This window comes from Calliphora vicina, chromosome 4, assembly GCF_958450345.1.
Source record: "Calliphora vicina chromosome 4, idCalVici1.1, whole genome shotgun sequence".
In the NCBI taxonomy this organism is placed as follows: domain Eukaryota; kingdom Metazoa; phylum Arthropoda; class Insecta; order Diptera; family Calliphoridae; genus Calliphora; species Calliphora vicina.
This window is the reverse complement of record NC_088783.1, coordinates 9298073-9311167: the sequence shown is the minus strand read 5'-3', so window position 1 is coordinate 9311167 and position 13095 is coordinate 9298073. Positions and strand designations below refer to the sequence as shown.

At 30.8% G+C, this 13095-nt stretch overlaps 1 protein-coding gene across 1 annotated transcript in view; it reads right to left on the bottom strand.

Moving 5' to 3' along the window:
* The window catches only part of Tpst (tyrosylprotein sulfotransferase), a 238895-nt gene that overhangs the window by 26883 nt on the left and 198917 nt on the right, over window positions 1–13095 (bottom strand). The window lies entirely within an intron of this gene.

Below are 13095 nucleotides of genomic sequence, written 5' to 3'. Positions count from 1 at the left end.
GTTTTATGAATCTTTAAATGAGGACATACATATACATAAATCTACCGGACCGGAAATAAAAGTCTAGGATAGAATAAGAAAACTATTGAAATTTAAAGAAAATAGGATTATTTTATAAAGTGTGTGCGTATAAGAATTTATGGGGGCATAAATAACACATTGGAATTGATTTTTATTCAACTTAATAATTTATATTCAATTTATAACTCATAAATCAAGGATTTAAACACAACTCTATTTAATTTATAATTTAAAAAAATTTCCTGCAAGAACTTAGACTTGATTCACAATTTCATCTCATTAAAATTATAAAAAACGACTAAATCAATAAATGAAGAGGAATCTAAATTGAAGATCATTCAAATTAGGACAAGCGATTGAGACTACACAAATATTTGTTTACTCCGGGGTTTCAGTAATGAAGTCAAGGCTATTTTTTGAATAGGTGGGAGGCGTAACTTTTTCTTTTCTTCTTAGAACCGAATTTACGGGATGGTCCCTACTCATTCAAAACATTGTGATGGAACTAGGGAAATTGGTTATAGGAAGGAGGAAACAGGGAGTAGGTTTTGTGGACAATCGGTTTGAACTTTCCTACATTGAAAGTGACAGGTAAGACTTCTCAAATAAGTTTGTTCCATATACGGACAGTACAGTTTAATAACGTAATTTCCCTGTAGAGTGTTGTGCGGTCGAAAGCAACAAAGTGATGAGTTCTTCATGAAAAACCTGTATTACGTAAAAATCTGTTGGCATCGGGAACAAGTTTCCTCCTTCCATCAAAACACATTCGATTGTAGTACCGATAGAACAGTGAAACGCAACCCACATTGCAACGGTCCTCCAGCGAATCAATAGAATTGTATACCCCACTGTTACCAATAATCATATTTGGCCACTTCTATACGCGGTCGAGAAGATCCAAAATGAACTTTGAAGCACCGGCCCATATGAGAGTTGTATTCCATTTTCGGTCGGATATAGAGGAGATCAGATGGAGTCAAGTAATGCTTCTTTCGACATCAAGAGCATCTGATTGCACAATATTTACACCACCCTTAAATACAGATGAAGAAACATGATCTGTCGAGCGGTTTTGTTTTAACATGCTGCACTAAGTAATGCGACCGTTGAAAGCGACTCTATTTCCATGACCCCATTTAGAGATTGTCACAAGGATCCGATTAAGATAATCATTTATATTTTGCCTCAATGCCCCAATCTCCGATAGTCTTGGTTTATAATTCAATGAATATGAATGAAGAATAATAGATAGCGATGGAAGTTTAAGAAAGAACGGAGCCTTGCGGTACCCTAAAATTAATCTTGAACTTGTTTGATGTTATCACATTTACAGCAACTCGTATAGTATTATCTCTGAGAAAGCTCTACGCCAATCGAGAGAATTTATTACCGATACCAAAAGCAATATGTTTTGATAAAAGAGCACCATGCCACACCCTATCGAAGGCCTTGGAAATATCTAGAACAGGGGTGCCCACAAGATCCTTATGGAAGAGTAAACACCAATACATTTAAAGAAAAGCTACTTTTTATTCAATATTTGTTGTTGCTAAAACCAATTCATACAAAGAAAAAAGAAAAAAAAACTCACTTTCAACACACAAATTTTTTAAATATCATACGATAAACAAAAACAATATCTACATGGATGCAGTCGTCAATGTTTACCAGCAAAGCATACGAAAGTGTTGTTGCTTTCAACATGCGTGTATTCAGTGAAGAACGACAAAAAAATAATAAGACAAAGTTGTTTGTGTATTTTGTATTGCTAGTGCTGAACAAGGTTGTCAATTTAGCCATTTTCCGGCTAGATCTAGCGATTTTATTTTCATTTAGCCATAAAAAAATGGCTAGATTAAATCTAGCCGGAAGATCTAGCCATTTTATTTTGTCTTAGCCTTTTTTATTTTATACTTTTCTTGAACATTTTTGGAATTTTTTAAAAAATAAAACAGTATTTTTTATTTGTTAAATTTATCAAAAATGAAAAAGAAATTATTGGTATTACAATAATTATCCCCATTTCCTCAATCTCTGGTTATTTTTTATCGTGACGATATACTGACTGTTCTCATACAAAAATTCTATTAATTGGAAGTATATCGTTACGAAAAACGATAACCGGAGATTGAAAAAGTGGGGGTTAATCTGCTAAACCCCATTAACACGAATTCGGTAAAAATTATTTTTGAAAACTGTCAGTATAACTATTAGTTAATACATAACCAGAATTCGTGGTAATGGGTGCTGAGTGCTGAGTGCTCTAGTGAGTATACAAAACACACAGCCTATAGCTAAGAGCAATTACAAAAACAAAAGAGTACCAAGAGTATAGGGCTTGGGCATGACTGATCTAGAACCTCCACTTCACTTTCGATAAAACGGTGAATGGAACGACACTATTTTTCCGATATGAAGGCTAGCAAGTTTTTCGTAGAGTTCCTCACCGAAAGCTATACTGGTGGTCGTTAAGTAAATTGGTGGACTCCAAATATTGAACAAGAACCATACTCTTCATAACTTTGGAAAGTGAAGAATAAATTGTTATTGGGTTATAATTTTCAGGGTTATTAGCCTCTGCCTTTTTAAGGCGACATGACATTATGTTCTTGTGTAGATCTGCTTCGTTTTGTAAGATTTTAATATTTCAACAATGTTTCTTTATCCTTGTTGGATGTGATGTCGGCCAGTATAATCAATTATGTGAGGAGAAGTAACTAGAAAGTCTACGTGTCGGGTTAGAAGAAGAATAATGGCTTAGGAATTGTCCCTGATTCACGTCTTATTCAGGGCACAATACCAGTATAACTCTATCCTTTTTTCAGGCATTGATTCTAACTTAGAGCCAGACAAAAAACCTTTGGACGTAAAAGTGAATTTTAATATATTTGATCGATTCTGCCGCAGTCGAGATTTTTGAAATGATGGCGTTTGCTTGTAAAAGTGAAGTTTTTCCCAGACTGGAAGGTTGTCACTATTTAGCACTGTGGTTCCAAATCAAAATCTAGGTGGACAAAATTATAAAAATCGGCATCTTCAGAATTTGGAAAAACGAAGTTTTTTCAGAAGCTGACAATCTGCTCTCCTCCAATACAAATGGGTTTTTCAATTGGACAGAAGTTCAAACTATTTTGAATCATATTTTCGTTATTTTTTTTTAATATTTTACTGCTTTACTTAATTACATATATCTCAATTGTTTTACCTGTTATAGTCCTTTAAACTTGGGTCTCAAATATACTGATATTTTTTTTTCTAAGAATATTATATAATATAAGAAACTTCTGGGGAATGTCTTTGTAAAAAAATTGTAGCCGCCAGCACCCGCCAAAATACTTTTTTTTAATTTTTATGGAATGGAATTTTTAGAAATATTTTTTTTTTAAATATATTATATTATATCTAGACCCTACTGTAACTTGAAATATAGTAAATACAGATCTTTTTAAAAATACAGTTTTCAATAAAAAACAGCGACAAATAATTTTGGATAGAATTGGGAAACCTAAAACATAATTGTGACACTAATAACTGTCAGTTTGATTTCTGTTGATTATTGTAGTTCTTCATTTAGAGACTATGAAGTTGATAGATCTATCTATTCAAACGATTGTGAGTATGATTATGATATAATTCCAGAGAAACTATAAATTTCATTCGATATGTTAACGAACAATCCTTTTATTCAATATTATATATTTCTGAATTCCCCAATTTTTGTCTAAATCAAAATTTTTGAAATATCAAATACAATGGAAGGAAACTTTTAAAACTAAAGCCGGTTCATAATGTCATATTTCGGATAAGAAAATAGTTTAAAATGCATGTATGAGATATCGCCAAAAAGTGAAAAACAAGTCATGACATGATGTCAATCAAAAAAAGATTAGAATCACTATATTGCATTTATAGTTAGATACGATTTTGGCCATAATAAGGAATATGTTAAATAGAAGAGTCGTCACGCGAAATTAAAAAGTAAAAGTTTATCTAAAATCAGAAGAACATCAGTGCTATGAGAAATTTTATGCAGGATATATGGAAAAAAGAAAAAAGAATGGACCATGTAATAGTTTGGTGATTTTCTGATCATGACCAAAGATGGTCATGCTTACTAGATTAGTTGTTTATATTTTCCAAATTTAATTTTTCCCTAACAGTCCTTATTTAGTTTGTTTTTTTTTGTGTAAATAAATATGACTTTACTTAAGAAATTCTAATTGTTTTAAGTAACTTTGATACTTAGTTCTATTTTAAGATAAATTTATTATATTTATTTAAATCTTAACCCTGTTGCTTTTGTTCATATCAACATAGTTTGTATGATGACTCTACAATGTCTTTGAGATTTATTTAAGCCATAATAAATCTGTCTATATTAATAAATTCAATGAAATTTACGATATCATATACTTATGTATGAAGTTTCTAAGCAGATAAACTATCTAAACTTTGTATGATTGTGTACATAAGTACACATAGAGATATACAGTGGTGGCCAGGAATTTAAGACAAAAATTGTTTGCTAAATTCCACGTGATTGTCAATTATTTTTTCAAATATTTCCACAAATATGTATGCATGAGGACTGTTTTAACACACAAGTGTTTTTTATTCGACTATGTCAATTCATACATATTCACCACGAACATTTAAAATTTTTCTACAACTTGACCAAAAAAAATTTTTTTAAATAAACATATTTTCTCACATTTATATCATTATATTTTTATTATTATAAAATATTCAGACCAAATTTCGTATTTTTAGTTACATTAGTTTCGTTCATATCATGTTATTAACAGCGTATGTTCGCTGGGGTGGGTCAACATATTTCCACATATCTTTGTCCATATATGTTTTACCGATTTTTCCAAATATTTTTCAGAAACTAGAAACATTAATAATAAATTTCATATCCTTAGAGGTCCTTTTATTTTGGCTCTATCGCTCTTAAAATTCAGTTGATGAAAAAAATTCAAGTATTTGTCTTAAATTGGTGGCCACCACTGTATACAGTTTTATACATAAAAGTACGGGTTCATAGATAGAAACAGAGAATTGAGATAAATAAAAGAAGCTGATACATGTCCCCATAGAATTTATTATTAGTATTATACTTTCATATCAAGGATTCTAATGTTTATATTTAATAGTTTTTATTTGTCATATTTTACTGTCTTGTATAGATGTACAGATGTATGTTGTACTTACTATGGCATTATTTTATCTTTATATATCTAAGATTACAAAAAAAAAATTCTTATTGACTTAACTCGAAGTTTGTACTGCAACAGTGAGAGCTATAGGAAAGGGATAGAGTTGTAAACTTTCAAAGGGAGTCCCGCTATAATAGCACTTAACATAACATTTTCTCTAATTAATATAAGAAAAATATAAGTGAAAATGTAAACTATTAACTCAGTCAATAGGCAAACTTGAGTTGTTAGAGTTGTAAAGCAAAATGCTGGCTCAATTCAAGCATTTTTGTTTACATATTTTTAAATATATAAAAATCTATTTAACTTTAGAGTTTAGATTTTCATCAGCTTCAAATAATAGCGAAATTTGAAAAGTAAACTTCACTCAAATGGAACATTTTGTTTGGGTACTTTAGTGCTCTCTAATATTGTCATTTTATTAATATTTTAACTGTATTAAAACTAATCTACTATAAATATAAATTTGTATGTATAGAAAAACACAAATCAACTACTTTGTAACTTTATATATCTCTACTACATCAGTGGTCGGTATTCACATCCACCAGGGGCAGACCACTATTTAACTCTATAAAAGAATATAAGTTTTGCACCGAATCATTAAATGGCGATGAAAAATGGATCCATTGCGATAACCCGAAGCGTAAGAGATCGCATGTGAAGGCCGACCAACCAGCCAAATATCAATGGCGCCTGGGTAGGGAGTAAAAGGGTTCTACATATTATAAGCTGCTGAAATCTGGCCAGACCATCACAGGGAAAGTGTACCAAACACAACTAAATATGCCGCCAAACAAAACCGTAATATTCAATCATGACAGCACTCATCAATGCCTCTTAAAAACTATTTATAATGAAGTGGTTGGGAAGTTTCGCTTCACCCGCCTTATAGTCCGACTACTACTTGTTTCGAACGATGCAGAACGCACTCTCTAGAATACGATTCACTTTGGAACAGATTATCCGATACTGGCTTGATTAGTTATTGGCCTGAAAAGATGAGCAGTTCTTTTGCCTCGGAATCCATATGTTACCAGAATGATGGGAAAATATCATAGTTAATAATGGTCAATACTTTGAATAAAATTTTATTGCAGAAATGTTTCAAAATAAAGGCTAAAAATAATAAATAATAAAAATCCCGCATTTTAAAGTCATACACCTAATATAAGAGAAAAATGAAGACCATTTTGGAAAAAAAACTTAAAAAATAACCCTATTTTAGATGTTCAGAATAAGAAACACATAACTGTATGGATAATTCTATGTTAATTGAAATTATATCGAAAATATAACTGATAATTTTTTTCGACCAAAAAACAAACAAGTAAGAAAGTACTGTCGGTCAAGCCCGACCATACACCAATCTAATTATGGACCAATCGCCATAAAATTAGGTGACATGACTTCTGTATATATAAAACCTATTTGTGTTGAATTTTATGTGAATACCAACTTTTTTAAGAAATCTATATGCATTTAAATGATTTTCGGAAGTGGGCATTAAATGGCACCTGTGACTAATTATGGACCGACCGATCGTTATACATTTTAGTGACATGACTTTTGTATATATATAAATTATTTGTATTGAATTTTATTTGAAAACCAAAATTTTTAAGAGATTTATGCTAGTTAAAGTGATTTTCGGAAGTAGGCCTATAGGGCAGCTATGACTAATTGGGGACCGATCATCACAAAATTTGGTGAGGCGAGTTCGGGGGATATAAAACTTATTGCTGATGAATTTGGTTTAGATATCTATATACATAAGAGATTTATGAGAGCTTAACTATTTATATCGTATGGGTGCTAGGAGAAATAATGAACCGATTCTAACCAACTTCAATAGGCTTCGTCCTTGGGGCAATAGAAAAGCTTGTACCGAATTTTGTTTGAAATTGCGACCTGTAGTTTGATTACAAGGTTTACATGGACGGACATACGGACGGATTTGTCAAATATAATTATTATGTTCGAAAATTCAAATCGAATATCCACCAACACTATTCCCTCTTTCATCCCCATCATAATTTATTTTGATTCTACCAACACAATTTTTAGCATGAGTACGGATCATTCTCCGAGTGATGGTAAAAAGAAAATAGAGCAGCACTGTACACATTTTCCTATAATGCAAGCAAACAAATATATGCAAAAAAATTTAATTCTCTCTTTTTGCCGGCCACTGCTCTACATACATGGGTGTATTTCCATCATCATTTATACTAAATTGTTCGTATTCTTGCTATTTTGGCAACATCCTTCCAGTAATTGAAGCGAAAACATATTTATGAGGTCAAGTCACTTCTCATGCATCTCACAACTAAATAAAATAGAAATCCAAAAAAACACAAACACAAAACAAATACATATACACACACATGGGTATTTATACACATACACATACAAAACAATTGTTAAGAAGAAGAAAAAAACATCAGCCGCGCGTTTAAATTTCAATTTTACTAGCATTGCTAGTAAACTTACACATCTATCCACATACAAAGAAAATGTTAATATGTTTGTGTAGTTACATAGAATGAAAAAGCCATATGGATGAATGAATAGTTCAATGTACATTAGACCTGCCCTTAGTAGCTAAAACTAACTACTGAAACTATAAGAAAAGGCTGCAATCTTCATTTTGTAGTTTCTGTAATAAATAACAAAAATCTGTACATTCATGAGTGGCAAGGGTGTATAATAGAGTGTACCACCTTACAAGCAAAAAAAAGTTCGCCGTACACCTCCTAATATGAAGTATTTCAGCTAGGCAGTTACGCAGTTCACTTGAAAATATTTAACATTTTTATTATAAATTATAATTTGGTGAAGGGTATACAAGATTCGACATAGCCGAATACAGCTCTCTTACTTGTTTATATTACAATTAGCAAAAAGTTCAAATTTGAAAGCAAGTACTAATATTATGGATCAACATTGTTGATAGTATGATAGAATAAGAGCAAAAGCTAATATCTCCAATGGCATTGTTGCCTTTGCTTCAATAGGTAGTTTTTGATCCTTGATTTACATGTGCTTTTTGTGAATATGTGACTTTAATATTTTATACGTTTTTGGAACGATAATTTTCTCTGGAAGAAAAAATGTTTTAATAGCAATATTTTTTGGAAATAACAAATTTTACAATTTTAAACTGACTTCCGGTTCGCGACCTCAAATATTGGATCAGTTACTTTTAGCTACTAAATAATAAAATATGAGTTATCCAAAGGAAATCTATTATTTAAGGACAGGTCTAATGTACACAGATAAACACACATACATATGTATTAGAAACCCTGCAGTTCATTGAACTAGTTCCGCCACATCGAATTAGTTAACCACTAAGAACTACTCGTGAATTTTCAAAACACGCGCAATATTAATCCATATTCACTCGAGGTTGTCACGGTTTTTTCCATATTTTAAATATTAACCGAACCGGGTCTATAGCAGATATATTGATGTATGAATGATGTATGGAAGTTATTTGGGGGCTACGGAAAGTTGATTTCAACATACAGACGGTCAGACGGACATGGCTATATCGACTCCGCTATCTATAACGAGAATATATATACTTTGTGGGGTCGCATATGGGGTCGTTTAAAGTGTCTTCAACATAGGTTACTAGGAGACACTAAAGTGACTATTGACTTCACTCTATGTTACATGAGATACTTAAGCAAAAATAAAAATAAACTGTATGAGAATTATATCAACACAATTTGTATAAAACCAATTTATTTGAATTACTCACAAAAAGTTTAAAGTAAATACATTCTAGAATACTTAGAGACACTTAAGTGGCAATTGTCTTCACGCTAGATTACCTGGTATATATAAAGTAAACAATTATGTACAAAATATATAATTGGAGTCAGCCAAGTTATCGGTCATTAGTGAAAATTACTATCTATAAGGGATACATTGACTACTTGCTTAACTGCTGGGAAGCAACTGAATGAAATGTTTGTATTTTTACGCTCTATTATTTATATTCGGGTTGTGTACGAGTAAATTGACGAAAATCTTCGTAACCTGAACAGTACGAACGCCTACCAATGTTTTAGAGGATTTTATTTTTCTCGAATTTATTTTCAAAAACTTAATACGAATCTTAATATGCTTAATATTATCATTGTAGTACAAATGATAACCATTTAACTACCATTTTAGCAGCCACAGTGAACTAAGGTTTCCTGTTGTCACTTTTAAACTGCTGGGTGTGTGTGAAGTTTAACTAGCACAATGACAATGAACCAAGTTTAACAATGAAAACATGCAAACAGAAATGGTAGAAAAAGAAATCACAATAACAATATTCCTATTTATTTTCGTTTCTTTTTATATACCTCGCCATGAGTGGTAGTCCTTACAGAATGCATGACTTCGAGTTTCCCACTTCGAATTAAACGAATTTTAAAAAAATTTATTCATTCACAAATATAGTAATTTCACAATAAATAGAAAATTTCTGTAAAAGTCATTAATTTCACAAATAATTGTATTAAAATCCCAAATTCAGAAACAATCTGTGTTTTATATATTAAAATTGTGTTTTTCACATGAAATCGCTAAAAAAATTGTTTATAAAAAATTAATTTTGATTAAAAATGGTGCTTCCAAATTGAAAAAATTTGGAACCACCAAATATAGAACTATAATTGACGTTTATATGATCTACATATTTTACATTGAGGTCAGTTTATTAAAGACTATTTGGAATTTTCTTTTTCAAAATATTTGAAACATGATCTATTAGTATTTTGATTGAAATTTAAGCTAACATTTTATATTATAAAACGACTTATCTGCCTAGCCTCGTGTTGTAAGATTTATAGCAACATGTCTACAAATTACCAAAAATTTTCTCGTCTTCCAACCTTAATATTATCTTAAAACTTCTGTCATTCCATTGTACGAGCATTAAATGTCTTCAGTAAACTTTATTTCTAATCAATCTCTAATTACACAGCCACAACTGTAGTTTCTATATAGATTTCCATCATATTCTTAAACACGCACACACATGTACAAACACTTACCCATACGCATTCACATTCATATAAAATGAGCTTCACTATTTCTAAGAAAGTTCACTTGATGTTCATGTGTTGTCGTCTGTGTTTATTGTTTTGTTGCTGCAAGGATGAAGGATGTATTGTGTACAGTTGCAAGTGTATTAGTAAGTATGTGTTGAATGTTTACAATGTTACAGTCAGGACTCTTCATCTACAACTTACTGCTTTCTACATTCTACATACTCTGTCTGTATGACTATTTCTAAGATGTTTAGGTGGGAAGTGTGAGTGAGTGTTTCAATGTGTATTTTATGCAGCAAGTGAGTGTAGTATGTAGCTGTAGTAGTAGTCAAACCTCAACTAAAATAATTTATTTGTTGTTGTTAAGTTTACTTGTTTACATGCACTACATAAAGTAGACTTTTGGCTTAAGTGGTGAGAACATGTCAAGAAAATTGTTATACGTGCCATACTGCGTAAATGCTGTATGAGGGTAGACTGAAAAGTGTTTTAATAATAATAATTAAAAATTTCATTATTATCTTTTTTTAAAAGCTTTTATTTAACTTGCTATGTTTGTTTGTTTGTTTGATAGTTTTGATTAAAATTTGTACCAGAATTTTAAAATAATCTCTACATTCGAAAATTCGAATTTAAGTTCGAACATTTTTGAAAGCTGTAAAAATAATCTCCAAATCATGATTATTCTTTAAAAATTACTTTTTGTTTTACTTGTGACCAATTTCTTACATTTTCCAATTTCGAACTCAAATGTTTTGAAATAATATTGAAAACATTCAGGAATTTTAAAGTACACTAATACCCCGGTTCGCGTCACTAATTGGGCCCGGAGAAACACGACGCAAACCGCACGATTTTTCATACATTTGTTTTGATTTTCATTTAATTGTTTCCGAGATTCATAATTATAGCTGAATAAATAGAATAAACTTCGAAATGACGCAGAACGAAGCGACGCAAACCGGGGTATTAGTGTATTTTAAATATAGTATCAGAATAATAAGTCTTAAGTACAATGGGGGTCAAAATCGGAAAATAAATTTTTTTCACAAAAAAAATCCTAAATTTTTTTTCATTAATAAATTTAAAAAAAAAATAAAAATTTTAAATATTTTTAAGTAAAAAAAAATTTTAATTTTAAATTTTTTTTTTCAAAATTAAATTTTTATTAAATTTATTAGTGAAACAAATTTTATGAAAAAAATAAAAATTTTGAATGAAAAATAATTTTGAAAAAAAACGGCGTATATAACTTACTATGCCGTTATATACGCCTTTGGAAAGGACTTTGAAATATCTGTCATTAGTAGTAGTCCAGATATAAATAGGATCCTATAGCGAATATATTGATGTATGAATCATGAATGAATTTTTAAGTTATTTTTTGGCTACGGAAAGTTGATTTCAACATACAGACGCACAGTGGCGACTGTAGAACAAGTGAGGTTGCAAAAATCAAAAATTTTACGTGCCCCTAAAAAATCAATTTTATAGGAAATTTACCAACGATTTCAAATATGCTACTATGATTACAATCAGATTTTTGGTTAAGCAAATATAGCCCCAAAGTTGACTGATTTTCAGTGTTCAAAAAACAGACCATTTTTAGGTAATTTGGAACGCTTTCAGATACAGTATCTCGAAAACTATGTAACGGATGGTCATTCTTTTTGATTTTATTGATAGTACATACATATATTTATTAAGAAAAGAATTGTACTGTTGGTTTTGTTTTTGTCCATGTAAATCGATATTTTTCGATATCGATTTACCAAATATCCATTTTTTCAATATTTCTCATCTTTGAAGGAAAATAAAAAAAACTATAAATGTGTATATTTGCCATATTTTCAAAATAAGTTCTTTGATTATTCCTTTATCTAATGCAAAAATGTCCAGTTGCCCATCCTTGCCCCATTTTTTGCTAGAGATACAATTTTGAAATAAGACATGGTTCATTTTTGGACAATTTATCCATTAGATAAACCTTCTTTTACGGATTGTAAGCAATATTTTACATACAAAATCAAACATTTTTAAAATTATATTTGATTTTTAATAAAATAAAATAGATTTTTCCACAAATTTCAACTTTGCTAACCCATAAGTAAGCACCTGAAAGGCGTAGAATCCTCAATTATCTATCATATGCCTTTTAAATTTTTTGATTATCTCATTTGGTTCAAAAGTTATGATTTTTGCAACGAAAAAACTCAAATGGAGCCACTGTGAGACGGTCAGACGGACATGGCTATATCGATTCCACTGTCTTATAACGATCCAGCATATATCCATTCTTTATGTCGTCGCAAATGAAAAATAGAGTTTGTCGATGAGAGAGGAGAGGAGATTGGAAAGATTTTCCTCTTTTTCTTCCTCTCTCTTCTATAAACTCAAGATTTGCTCAAGTACATTTGACGCATTACTCCATGAAGATTTTTGTAGAACTCAACAAAAGCTTGCAAAATCATTGAGAGCTACTTCAAAACATTTGCCAGCAGCATGATTCATCCAAATGCTGGGAAATTGTGTACCATACGAATAGAAGCTGAGAGGTCTCAAAATAATTTTGTATGTCTGAAATGCTGCGTGAACGCTTGCGATGAACTCTTATTTATCGGAAAATATTCACTTTTCCGATAGTCCTCGTAATAAACATGTACTAGGATATATGGGCGTATTAACAATAAAAGCAACAACAACAAAATGACAGCAGCAACAACAAAAACTCATCACACATACACCAACAAGTAAACAAAAATACACACACACACAAAGCTTTCTCCTGATCCAAAACA